The sequence below is a fragment of the Petaurus breviceps genome, unplaced genomic scaffold (genome assembly GCF_028583685.1).
Source record: "Petaurus breviceps papuanus isolate PSGF00001 unplaced genomic scaffold, PetGlider_PUasm1.0 90881, whole genome shotgun sequence".
Lineage (NCBI taxonomy): Eukaryota > Metazoa > Chordata > Mammalia > Diprotodontia > Petauridae > Petaurus > Petaurus breviceps.
The window spans coordinates 16,260,519-16,272,921 of NW_027187369.1; the positions used below are offsets into that span (position 1 = coordinate 16,260,519).

General features: G+C 37.4%; 1 protein-coding gene across 1 annotated transcript in view; it reads left to right on the plus strand.

Annotated features, from left to right (window-relative positions):
- The window catches only part of LOC138150581 (estrogen receptor beta-like), a 140,683-nt gene that overhangs the window by 93,798 nt on the left and 34,482 nt on the right, over positions 1-12,403 (plus strand). The gene's annotated exons all lie outside the window — the stretch shown is intronic.

Genomic DNA, 12,403 nt, shown 5'->3' on the forward strand with positions numbered 1-12,403 from the left:
TCCTAATTATTGTTTTAATTTACTCTTCATTGGTGGTGAAACTTTTCATTTTTGATGCTGGTAACTTGGTTTTCTTCTTTCTTTTACTTAAGTAAATTAACTAAAGGTTTATCATTTTTATTGTTTTTTTTTATAAAACCAGCTCAGTTTTATTTCTTATTAGTTCAATAGTTTTCTGAATTTCAGTTTTATTAATCTCACTTTTGGCTTTCAGAATTTCTAATTTGGCATTTAATTGAGGATTTTTAATTTGTTCTTTTTCTAGCTTTTTCAGTTGCATGTCCACATCATTGATCTCTACTTTCTCTATTTTATTCTAGTAAGCATTCAGAGACATAAAAATCTCCCCTAAGAACTCCTTTTGCTGCATCCCATAAGTTTTGGCATGCTGTCTTCTTATTATCATTCCTTTGAATGAAATTATTGTTTCTATGATTTGTTGTTTGACCTACTCATTCTTTAGGATTAGATTATTTAGTTTCCAATTAATTTTCAGTCTATCTTTCCATGGTGCTTTATTACATATAATTTTTATTGCATCATGATCTGAAAAGGATGCATTTAATATTTTTGCCTTTCTCCATTGAATTGTGAGGTTTATATCATAGTACATGTCAATTTTTTTGTATGTGACATGTACCACTGAGAAAAAAAGTATACTCCTTTCTATCCCCATTCAGTTTTCTCCAGAGGCCCATCATATCTTCCTTTTCTAAAATTCTGTTCACCTCCTTAACTTCTTTCTTGTTTATTTTGTGGTTAGATATTTCAAGTTCAGAGAGGGGGAGGTTGAGTTCCCCCACTAGTATAGTTTTGCTGTCTATTTCTTCCTATAACTCCCTTAACTTCTCCTCTAAGAATTTGAATGCTACACCACTTGGTGCATATAATATATATATATAATGATATATATAATATATATATATAATAAGTAATGATATTTTTTCATTGTCTATGTTGTCTTTGAGCAAGATATAGTTTACTTCCTTATCTCTTTTGATACTATCTATTTTTGCTTCTGCTTTGAGATTAGGATAGAAGCACCCCTTCTTTTTTTACTTCAGCTGAAGCATAATATATTCTACTCCAACCTTTTACCTTTACCCTGTGTGTATCCCCCTATTTTGAATGTGTGCCTTGTAAATAACATATTTTAGGATTATGATTTTTAATTCATTCTGTTATCTAGTTCAGTTTTTTGGGAGAGTTCATCCCATTCACATACACAGTTATGATTACTATCTGTGTCTTTCCCTCCATCCTATTTCCACCTCTGTTTATGTTTTTATTTCTAACCTCCTTTTCCCTCCTCAAGAGTTTTACTTTTGACCACTGCCTCTCTCAATCTTTCCTCCCTATTATCAGTCCCCCCTCCCTTTTCTTTTCATTTTCCCTTACTACTTCTTCCCTCCCTTCAAAACACTTCCCTTTTCTTTCCCCTTTCACCTCTTACTGCCTGTAGGGCAAGTTAGATTTCTATATTTAACAGAGTATGTTATTCCCTCCTTGAACCAAATCCAATGAGAGTAAAGTTCAAACAATTTTCATCTCCCTCCCCTTTTCCCCTCTACTATAATATGTTTTTGTGCTTCTTCATGTGATGTAATTTGCTCTTTTCTGCCTCTTCTTTTCCACTTCTCTCATTACAATCCCTTTTTACCCTGTAATTAGGGTTTTTTATGATAACATCAGCTAATTTATACCTACACCCTCTATCTATGCATATCCATTCTTAATATCACAATAAAGATACAATTCTCAAAATTTACAAAAATCATCTTCCCATGTAGGGATGGAAAAGTTTTGCCCTTATTGAATAACATGAGGTTTTTTTTCCTGTTTACATTTTTACATCTCATCTTTGCACTTGAAAATCAAATTTTCCATTGAGCTCTGGTCTTTTCACCAGGAAGGTCTGAAAGTTCCTTATTTCTTTGAATGTCCATTTCCTTGCCTGAAAGATTATGCTCAATTTTCCCAGGTAGTTGATCCTTGGTTTTATGTCAAACTCCTTTGCCTTATGGAATATCATATAACAAGCCCTCTGATTTTCTAATATAGAAACTGCAAGGTCCTATGAGATCCTGATTATAGTTCCATGATATTTAAATCATTTCTTTCTGACTGCTTGCAGTATTTTTCCTTGAACTGATAATTCTGGAATCTGGCTACAATATTCCTTAGCTTTTTCAATTTGGTATCTCTTTCAGGTTTTGATTAGTAGATTCTTTTGATGACTGTCTTATACTCTTGTTCTAGGACATCAGGGTAGTTTTCCTTGTAATTTCTTTTTTTTCAAATGCTTTATTAACTTCTGATTTACATCATTCATTTTGGCCAGATTTTGAGTTACACATTTTCTCTCCATTTTTCCCCTACCCACCACCCCAAAATAGCAGTCCCACAGGATATCCCCTCCTCCAATCTTCTCTCTCCCATATTTTCTCCCATACCCCTTTCGACTTTTCCAGTGGATCTCTATGCCCCAGTGCCTGTATATCTTATTTCCCAATTACATGTAAAATAGTAATAATATATATATATATATATGTATGTATTTGAGTATTTGATTTGAATACTTTGAATTCCATATTCATTCCCTTCCTCCCTTGTCTCCCACCCTTACTGGGAAGATAAGCAGTTCAGTATAGATTGTACATGTGTGGCTAATGCAAAACAATAACATAGTAGATATATTGTAAAAGACTGACTATATTTCCTTCCCTCCTATCCCACCTCCCACTTGTTCTATTCTCTACTTAATCCTGTCCCTTTTCAAAAGTAGGTGCTTCCAACTTCCCTCCCCCCCAGCCTGTCCTCCCTTCCATCATCCCCCCCTCTCATCCCCTTCCCCCCTTCTCTCCTGTAGGGTGAGATACCCTATTTAGTGTATATTTCATTCCCTCCCCGAGCCAAATTCAAAGAGAATATGGTTGACCCATTCCCTTTTGCCTTCCTATTCTTCCCCTCCATTGTAACCATTTTCCCTTGCTTCTTTTGTATGATATGGTATACCCCTCTCATTATATTCCTCTCTCACCTCTTAATTTCACCTTTTAAGTATCATCCCTTCCTATTAAATTGGTCCTGTGACCTCTATTTATGTATACCTATAAACATATATACACACATTCACATATGTATTCATATACCCTCCAATATAAACATATATATGTACATATACATACATACATACATATATACATATATTTCTATTCCCTTCAACTATTTTCATACTGAGAAAAGTTTCATCAGTTACAATTATCATATTTCCATGTAGGAATGTTAATAGTTCAACTCTGATAAGTTCCTTATGATTTCTTTCTCCTGTTTACCTTCTCATGCTTCTCTTGCTTCTTGTATCTGAATGTCAAATTTTCTACTCAACTCTGGATTTTTCATCAAGAATGCTTGAAAGTCCTCTATTCCACTGAATGACCATATTTCCCCCTGAAACATGATACTCAGTTTCTCTGGGTAGGTGATTATTGGTTTTAATACCAGTTCCTTTGACCTCTGGAATATCATATTCCAAGCCCTTTGATCCCTCAGTGTAGAACCTGCCAGATCCTGAGTTATCCTGATTGTGTTTCCACAATATTCAAATTGTTTGTTCCTTGCTGCTTGTAATATTCTCTCCTTGATCTGGGAATTTCGGAACCTGGCTATAATATTCCTATGAGTTTTCTTTTTGGGATCATTTTCATCAGGTGATCAGTGGATTCTTTCCACCTCTATTTTGCCCTCTGGTTCTAAAACATCGGGGCAGTTTTCCTTGAGAATTTCTTGGAGGATTATTTCTAGGTTCTTTCTTTGATCATGGCTTTCAGGTAGTCCAATAATTTTTAAATGTTCTTTCCTCGTTCTATTTTCCAGGTCAGTGGTTTTCCCCATGAGATATTTCACATTGCCTTCTGTTCTTTCATTTGTTTGGGTCTGTTTAACAGCATCTTGATTTCTCATAAAGTCATTAGCTTCCATTTGCTCCAATCTAATTCTGAAGGAATGATTCTCCTCATTGAGCTTTTGAGATTCTTTTTCCATCTGGCAAATTCGGCTTTTTAAGGCATTCTTCTCCTCATTGCCTTTTTGAGCCTCTTTTGCCATTTGAGTTAGTCTGTTTTTTAAGGTATTATTTTCCTCATTCAGGCTGTTGACTCTCATTTCATAATTTTCTTGCATCATTCTCATTTCTCTTTCCAATTTTTCCTCCACTTCTCTTATCTGCTTCTTCAGTTCCTCTATGGCTTGTAACCAGCTCATATTTTTCTTGGACGCTTTTGGTGCAGGAGTTCTGACTTCACTGTCTTCCTCCTGTTCCATGCATTGATCCTTTTTTCCCCAAAATGGGAGTCTAATGTTGGATTGCTTTGCTTGGGTTGCTTCCTTTGCCTGCTCATTTTGCCACTTAATTACTTGACTTTTGGGCTTCTTTGCTACAGTAGAACTCTGCCACCAGACAGGGGAGCTCCGTTCCAAATGCTGGGGTTTTCTCAGCTGCCAGAGGTAATAGTTGGGTGCCCTCTCTGAAGCCTCCACATGCTCTGGCAAGGTGGACACACACCCCAGGACCTACACCCTAGAATGCAATCCATATCCAAGCATGGTTAAAGCAAGAGCAATTACCCCTCAGACTGGTCGCTTGGTCTCCCTACATCCTGCAGGCCAGGAGCTGAAGCTGCCATGTGGTGGCAGCTGCACTGCAGCCCTCAGCGGCTTCTCGCCCTGGGGGCAAAAGCTGATGCACTCCCAACTACTGGGTCCCAAAGTCCACACTGCGCTGACCTCTCACTTTGTCCTTCGCATCTGTGTGTTGATAACTCTGGAAACGGCCATAGCTGCTGCTGATCTGGGGTCCCTCTGGCCGGTGGCTGGTCACACTCACCCTGGGGCTAAAGCTTCAGTGTGGGGCTGGGCTTGGCTCCCAGAGCACTGCGCTGGTCAATTCCTGCCGGCCTGCCGGGCTGTCCTCAGCAGGAGGTTAGCTTCCCTGTGTCATTTTGTGGGTTCTATAGCTCCAAAGTTTATTCAGAGTCCTCTTTTTACATGATTTGGGGAAAGTGGAAGCCAGAGCAGCAGGGAGGTCCTGTTTCTGCTCTGCCATTTTGACTCTGCTTTTGTTTAAGTCTTAACTAAAATCCTGCCTTACACAGGAGACTTTTCCTGGCTCTGGTAGCTACTAGCAGCTACTAGTGTATTCTCTTTTGAGATTACCTTCCATTTGGTATGTAGCTTATACATACCTAGTTACTTCTATGTTGTTTCCCCCATTAGAATCTGAGCTCTTTGAAGATAGGGCCTGTTTCTTACCTTTCTTGTTTACCAATCACATAAAAAAAGTTTGGTACATAGTAAGCACTTGTATGCTTTTTGTGTTGTTCAGTCATTTCAGTCGTGTCTGACTTTTTGTGACCCCATTTGGAGTTTTCTTGGCAAAGATATTGGAGTGGTTTGCCATTTCCTTCTGGAGTTCATTTTACAGATGAGAAAACTGAGGCAAAGCAGGTTAAATGACTTCCCCAGGGTGACAGAACTAGTAAATGTCTGAGGCCAGATTTGAACTCATGAAGATGAGTCATGCTGACTCAAGGCCAGGCACTCAATCCACTCTACCTCCTACCTGCCCACTTAGCATGTAGTATGTTCTTTAAAAATGCTTATTCCAGGGCATCAAGGTGATGCAGTGAATAGAGCACCAGCCCTGAAGTCAGGAGAACCTGAGTTCAAATCTGGCCTCAGACACTTAACCCTTAACTAGCTGTGTGACCTTGGGCAAGTCATTTAACTCCAATTTCCTTACCTTCCCCTCAAAAAATGCTTATTCCCTTCCTTTCCCTTCCCTTATTCTTTTTTTTTAATCTTCTTGCCCCTAACGTAGCTTTAAAAGATAAAACCCTTTCTCTTGACTTTAGTGTTCACCCCCCAACTTTAATTCCTTCTCAGTTCTAGGTATTCCTGAACCCATTCTTAATAGCATGGTGTCTCTCTTTTGTATTTATCATCCTTGTTATCATTTTCTTCACTTTTCTTCTTCATCAGAATCCTTGTTACTTCTGTCACCAGAATTTTGTTAAAAGACCACTCACTTTGTTCTTTCTGGTATGACTTTCGCTATAGCATTTTAGACAATAGGATCTAATTTATCCTTTTCTCCAAACTTTTTGGAACCTGCTGTAGGCATATACCATTTCATCCCAAGGTTCTATCACTTCTACTTCAGAAAACAATTTATAGTTTTTGTTCACAATCAGGTTTGGAATAAGTCTGCCTAGACACTTCCACTTTTTGAAGAATGATACTATCTATGGAAAGTTAAGAATTTACTAGATATTCTACTCTACTTTGGGCAGCTATATGGCCCAGTAGATAGAGCACTGGGCTTGGAATCAAGAAGACTCATCTTCATGAGTTCAAATATGGCCTCAGTCATGAGCTATATGACCCTGGGCAAGTCACTTAACCCTGTTTGCCTCAATTCCTCATATGTAAAATGAGCTGGAGAAGTAAATGGCAAACCACTCCAGTGTCTTTGCCAAGGAAACCTCAAATGGAGTCACAAAGAATTGGACACAACTGAAACAACTCAACAACAACCTCCTCCTCCTAGTACTACTACCACCACCATCACCACTACTAACCACTACCACTACCCTACTCAACTTTTAGGTGCTACTCTACTCTTACCAGATGTCTGGATAGTTGAAATTCACTCTTATTATTAAATCTTTGTGCCAGATTTTTATTCCTGTTTCCTTTTCTCATAATTTGTTTCCTCCACCTGTCTGTGTGATAAATTGGCCCTGAACCACATGTTGTCTATTTCCCTTTTGTTCATGAATTTCCTCACATACCTTTCAGGTATTCACTGTTAATCCACTATCCTTTGATCTGTTCCCTTTTAATAAAATATACCTCTTCATATCCATATTCATATTCACTGTTAATCCACTATCCTTTGATCTGTTCCCTTTTAATAAAATATACCTCTCCATATCCCTGAATTTCATCTCACCAAGTTCAGTTTTAGAGTTGGGAGGGAACTTGGTAGTTGTCTATTTTAACTCATTACTATCCCCCCCCCAAAAAAAAAATCCTGCTCCAACACACCCAACAAGTGCTCATCCTATTTATTGGTCATATTGTATATTTTAATATATTGACATCTGAGGCCATAGGTGTTATCACTGCCCCTAGATACTATCTTCTATGAATTATTTCCTAAGTTATACCTAATTTCTTTGTGCTATCTAGCTTGGTATATTGACTTGGCTGAAATTTTCTACTTTCTTCTCTATTTTCACTTTGAAACTTGTAATCAGATATTTAAAGTCTCCAGGCAAATTTTTTTGATAGTTTTCACATAACCTTCTCAAGAAGGCCTTCAATAGAGGAGGAAGTCATCATCTTTTGTCAGTAGGCTTAAGAAGGGTACCAGTCTCTTACTCTTAGGCTCCTAATAAGTAGTATATACAAATCAGAAGGGCCTGAATTTCTAGGCTGGTATTTCAGTAAATCCATTTTATTAAAACATTGACAAAACAATAATATTGGGAAAGGGGAAAATAAGAAAATAGGTTAAGAATTCTTCAGAACAATGAGACTGGGGGGGCGGTCCTTGTGTGTCTGGGTTTTTGTTTACCTATTCTCTGTGTGTCCTTGGGGAAGTCATACTTCAGGCTATGCTGAAAACTGCTTGAGGTCTTAAAAACAGAGAATAGCAAAGAGATGAGTGAGCATGATCCTTTTACAAGAATGAGAACAATTATGTTCTTGATAGCATCTTGTGAATCCTTCCCTGTTTTTTCAGACTTAATTTTACTCCTACATCAGAGCTCATGAAGTCCTGAGATTTGGAATCATTCCCCATTCCTTCACCTTTGACCTCCACCCCCATCCATCACTAGTCAAATCTTTTCATTTCTACTTCTGAAACATCTTTTTGACAGTGTTTCATCTGTTGCTTCTTTTCTATTCTTACATCAATCTTTACATTTGTATTTCTACACATCCTTGGCAAGGCCAGACAGTTAATCTGTGGAGTAGGGAGTCAGCATCTTTGTCAAGACGTCTAAGAAAGACACCAGTGTCTCTCTTAGTCTCCTAGTAAGCAATATATCAAAATTAGAAGTGCTTGAATTTCTAGACCCTCTCATAACACCTTGCCTGGATTATTTATTATAATAGCCTCATTACTAGTTTCTTACATCCAGTCTTTTCTTTCTCTAGCCCATCCTACGTGCAGCAGTAGGAAGCATGATTAGCTGAGTAATTCATGTCAGTGTTATTGTTCAGTTGTGTCCAACTGTTCATGACCCCATTATGGAGTTTTCTTGGCAAAGATACTAGAGTGGTTTGCATTTCCTTCTCCAGTGGATTAAGGCAAAAAGAAGTTAAGTGACTTGCCTAAGGTCAGACAGCTAGTAAGTATCCAAGGCCAGGTTTGAGCCCTGTTCTTCCTGACTCCAGGTACAGTGTTCTGTCCACGGAGTCATCTAACTGCCTCTTACCTGAGTAATACCTTTTTTTCCAACCTCTTATTTTAATTTAATTTAATTTTGCCTCCTTCCTCACCTGCACCACCCCTTCAGTGGAAAAAAGAAAAACAAAATCTTTGTAACAAATATCCATAGTTAAACCAAAAATTCTCCCACTGGCCATGTCCAAAAATCCCCTGAGTCCATTACATTTTGTCAGGAGAAGGATAGCATGCTTCATCATCAGCCCTCTAGAATTTTGATTCATTATTGCATTGATTAGAGCTCTTAAGTCTCAGCCATCTTTCCAAGATGCAAGTCCGACCATGGCACTCTTTTTTCAATGGTTTCTCATTCCTATCAAATAATGTTTAGATTCCTTTTCCCAACTATTTAAACACTTTAAAATCTTTGTTTCAATCTAACTTTTGTGCCTTATCACATATTGTTCTCTTCAGTTACTTTTTAAATAGCTTAATTGTATTTTTCATTGTCTCTTATTCTTTTCTTGCCCTGTCTCTTTTCCATCCTTTTATTTACCATATCTCCAATCCTGGAGTTATATTATAAAGCATATTAAAAGTTGTAACATAATAAAGTAGCTCACATATATATGCAATACTATAGTGTTAAGAACTTCCTTCATCACAACCCTATGATTAAGATAATACTATCCAGTCTAAGGAACAGCTACATGGGACACTAGGACTAAAGTCAAGAAGGCCTAAGTTCAAATCCAGCCTCAGATACTTATTAGCTGTGTGACCCTGGGCAAGTCATGTAACCCTGTTTGCCTCAGTTTCCTCATCTGTAAAATTATCTGAAGAAGGAAATGGCAAACCCCTCCATAATCTTTGCCAAGAAAACCCCAAATGGGTTCATGAAGAGTCAGATATGACTGAAAATTACTGAATGATATGAACAACAATGACAAAATCCAGCCTAGAAAGGACTTTAATGGTGGAACCTTCAGGTACTATAGCAGGTCTGTAAAGGAAATCTCTTTAAGAAGGCAGACTGGCTACCTGGTCAGATTCAAATTGCAACAGACAAGGGGTCAGCTATATATAGCTGTGCTGGTATAAGACCTCATCTAAAAATATTAATACAATTTTTTTCAATTAGCAAAAACTCATTTTCTCACCTCTTCTACCTACCCTGCTACTTCCCATTGAAGAGAAAAAGAAAAAGATATTTTTTGTAATAAATGTGCATAGTCAAGATTAATGTGGGATGGAAAATTTCCTACATTAGCTATGCTCCAAAAACACTTGTCTCTTTCTTGGTGCAAGGTCTCTAAAAAACCAAAGGTATCAATCACTCTTAACTGTTGTATAATAGGTTGAAGTACCCACCTGTCTTTGCATATTAGGGGATTGTGCTATTACTAAATGGTAACCTGGCTGACATAAGACATGGTTTGAGACATAACTATCATAGAGTTAGCATGGTTTTATCACAAGGTATTGATATGTGGCAGTAGGAGAAGGCACTTCATTGTTATGAGAACACTTCTTGGCCATTGCTGCAGGCCAGTCCCTAAACCTTGCCTTCTGGTGCCTTATATTGCCGATGCTCTAATAACAATAATAATAAATAAAGAGTTATGAGTTCTCACTATGTGGTAGGCACTGTGCTAAGCCCTTTACAATTGTCTGATTTGATCCTCACAACAACGCTGGGAGGGAGTGAATTTTAATACTCATTTTTTACATACAAGAGAACTGAGGGAAACAGAAATTAAGTTACTTGCTCACTTAGTCACATAGTGAGTAAGTGTTTGAGGTCAGATTTTAACTTCATTATTCCAGATTCCAGGCCTACCTCTGTGCCACCTAGCTGCCTTCCCTCTTCTTTTTTTAAAATTTTTATTTATTTTTTAAATTAAATTTTATGTTTATTTTTAGTTTACATTATTCATTTCCACAAGATTTTGAGTTACAAATTTTCTCCCCATCTTTCCCCTACCCACCATCCCCAAACAATGATCCTACTATATGCCCCCTCCCCCAATCTACTCTCTCCTATATCCTCCCTCATCCGCCCTTTGACTGTCCAGTAGGGTAAGATGGATCTCTATATCCCAGTGCCTGTATTTCTCATTTCTCAGTTGCATGTAAAAATAATAATAATAATTTTGTAAACATTTCATTTTGATTTTATAACTTTGAATTCTAAATTCTTTCCCTTCCTCCTCATCACCCACCCTTATTGAGAAGATAAGCTATTCAATATAGGTTGTACATGTGTAGCTATGTAAAACATGTCCATAATGGATACATTGTGAAAGACTGACTATATTTCTCTCCATCCTATCCCGACACCCATTTGTTCTATTCTCTACTTTGACCCTGTCCCTTTTCAAAAGTATGTGCTTCCAACTTCCTCCCCCCAACCTACCCTCCCTTCTATCATCCACCCCTCATCCCCTTCCCCCCTACTCTTCTGTAGGGTGAGATACCCTATTTAGTGTATAAGTAATTACCTCCCTAAGCCAAATTCAATGAGAGTAAGGTTGACTCATTCCCTTTTGCCTTCCTGTTCTTCCCCTCCATTGTAACAGTATTCCATTGCCTCTTTTATATGAGATAATATATCCCCATTCTGTCTCTCCCCATCTCTGCTCATTATATTCTTCTCTCACCTCTCAATTTCACCTTTTAAGTATCATCCCTTCCTACTCAATTGGTCCTATGCCCTCTGTCTATGTGTACCTGTACATATATATACACTCACATATGTATTCAAATGCCTATATACCCTTGTATACAGACATATATATGTATATATATATATATATATATACACACACACACACATTTCTATTCCCTTCAACTATTCTCATACTGACAAAAGTTTCATCAGTTACAATCATTGTTTTTCCGTGTAGGAATATAAATAGTTCAATTTTTATAAGTTCCTTATGATTTCTTTTCCCTATTTACCTTCTCATGCTTCTCTTGCTTCTTGTATCTGAATGTCAAATTTTCTATTCAACTCTGGTTTTTCATCAAGAATGTTTGAAAGTGCTCTATTTCATTGAATTTTCTGCTGAAACATGATACTCAGTTTTGCTGCATAGGTAATTATTGATTTTATTCCCAGATACTTTGACCTCCAGAATATCATATTCCAAGCCCTTCAATCTATCAATGTAGAAGCTGCCAGATCCTGGGTCATCCTGAAAGTGTTTCCACAATATTCAAATTGTTTCTTCCTGGCTGCTTGTAATATTCTCTCCTTGATCTGGGAATTCTGGAACCTGGCTATACTAGTTTTCTTTTTGGCATCTTTTTCAGGAGGTTATCGATGGATTCTTTCAACCTCTATTTTGCCCTCTGGTTCTAAAACATCAGGGCAATTTTCCTGGAGAATTTCTTGAAGGATGATTTCTAGGTTCTTTTTTTCATCATAGCTTTCAGGTAGTCCAATAATTTTTAAATTATCTCTCCTGGATCTGTTTTCCAGGTTGGTGGTTTTCCCAATGAGGTATTTCACATTGCTTCTATTTTTCCATTTGTGTGGATCTGTTTAATAGTATCTTGATTTCTCATAAAGTCACTAGCTTCCATTTGCTCCAATCTAATTCTGAAGGAATGATTCTCTTCTTTGAACTTTTGAGATTCTTTTTCCATCTGGCAAATTTGGCTTTTTAAGGCATTTTTTTCCTCATTGCCTTTTTGAGCCTCTTTTGCCATTTGAGTTAGTCCATTTTTTAAGGTGTTATTTTTTCAGTCAGGCTGTTGACTCTCATTTCATAATTTTCTTGCACCATTCTCATTTCTCTTCCCAATTTTTCCTCTATTTCTCTTATTTGCTTTTCAAAATCCTTCTTAAGGCCCTCTATTGCCTGTAACAAGCTCATATTTTTCTTTGAAGCTTTTGCTGCAGGAGTTCTTACTTCACTGTCTTCTTCCTTTTCCATGCTT